General features: G+C 42.1%; 1 non-coding gene across 1 annotated transcript; it reads right to left on the bottom strand.

Annotated features, from left to right (window-relative positions):
* Nucleotides 1-1,318: 1,318 nt before the first annotated feature.
* LOC132431426 (U6 spliceosomal RNA) lies at nt 1,319-1,425 on the bottom strand. Its single transcript, XR_009520732.1, has one exon. It is a non-coding gene; the product is annotated as a U6 spliceosomal RNA (small nuclear RNA).
* Nucleotides 1,426-1,782: the final 357 nt, after the last annotated feature.

Raw genomic sequence — 1,782 nt, 5'->3', positions numbered from 1 at the left:
GCCTGAGCTCTAGAGCCTGCAAGCCACAACTACTGAGCCCACATGCCACAACCACCAAAGCCTGTGTGCCTAGAGCCCATGCTCCGCAACAAGAGAAGCCACCGCAATGAGAAGCCCATGCACCACAACGAAGAGTAGCCCCCACTCGCTGCAACTAGAGAAAGGCTGCGCGCAGCAACGAAGACCCAACACAGCCAAAAATAAATTTAAAAAAAAAGTTAAAGAGAAAAGCAAGAGATAAAATAGTGTATAGAATGCCATCTGGGGCTTCCCTGGTGGCACAGTGGTTGAGAGTCCACCTGCCGATGCAGGGGACACGGGTTCGTGCCCTGGTCCGGGAGTATCCCACATGCCGAGGATCCCACATGCCGCGGAGCGGCTGGGCCTGTGAGCCATGGCCACTGAGCCTGTGCGTCCGGAGCCTGTGCTCCGTGATGGGAGAGGTCACAACAGTGAGAGGCCTGCGTACCGCAAAAAAAAAAAAAAAAAAAAAAAGAATGCCATCTGTTTATTAAAAAAAAAAACCCACCTGTCTATAGTTTCTTCTTATTTTAAAAAATGTTTATTTATTTATTTGGTTGCATCAGGTCTTAGTTGCGGCACACAGGATCTTTGGTGCGGCATGTGGGCTCAGTAGTTGCGGTGCTCTCGGGTTTAGTTGCCCCCCAGCATGTGGGATCTTAGTTCCCCAACCAGGGATGGAACCTGTTTTCCCTGCATTGGAAAGTGGATTCTTAACCATTGGACCACCAGGGAAGTCCCTATAGTTTCTTTTTTTTTTTTCAACATCTTTATTGGAGTATAATTGCTTTACATTGTTGTATTAGTTGCTGCTGTATAACAAAGTGAATCAGCTATACATATACATATATCCCCATATCTCCTCCCTCTTGCGTCTCCCACCCTCCCTATCGCAGCCCGCTAGGTGGACACAAAGCACTGAGCTGATCTCCCTGTGCTATGCAGCTGCTTCCCACTAGCTATCTATTTTACATTTGGTAGTATATATAAGTCTATGCCACTCTCTCACTTCGTCCCAGTTTACCCTTCCCCCCCCCATGTCCTCAAGTTCATTCTCTACATCTGCGTCTTTATTCCTGTCCTACCCCCAGGTTCTTCAGAACCTTTTTTTTTTTTTTTTTAGATACCATATATATGTGTTAGCATACGGTATTTATTTTTCTCTTTCTGACTTACTTCACTCTGTATGAAAGTCTCTAGGTCCATCCACCTCACTACAAATAACTCAATTTCGTTTCTTTTTATGGATGAGTAATATTCCATTGTATATATGTGCCACATCTTCTTTACCCATTCAAATAATATGGAACGCTTCACAAATTTGCATATCATCCTTGCGCAGGGACCATGCTAATCTTCTCTGTGTTGTTCCAATTTTAATATATGTGCTGCCTAAGTGAGCATCCTATAGTTTCGTTTTAAACAATATTCTGAGGCTCCTCAAATTTGACTTGTAGTCAGTGAAAAGACAAAAGTATAAGAAATTCTCTTTTTATTCCAAGTAAAAAGTTTCTCAGCTTGCTGTAAAAGAAAAGGTTAGGATTATAGTATGTAATAGTTTAACACAGACATTTGGTCAAAAATGAGTAAGAAATAAAAATTCTATTTTTTATTTATTTCTATAAAACCTATAGCTATCTTTTGGGTAGGTTCCTAGAAATGGAATTGCTGGATCAAAGGGTAACTTCTTAGGTAATTTGCTAGGTATTGCCAAATGTTTTCACAGGGGATTTTGTGGTCCCACAGCAATATATGAATGTG

This window comes from Delphinus delphis, chromosome 9 (assembly GCF_949987515.2).
Source record: "Delphinus delphis chromosome 9, mDelDel1.2, whole genome shotgun sequence".
Taxonomy (NCBI): Eukaryota; Metazoa; Chordata; class Mammalia; order Artiodactyla; family Delphinidae; genus Delphinus; species Delphinus delphis.
This window is presented reverse-complemented; position numbering and strand designations above follow the sequence as displayed.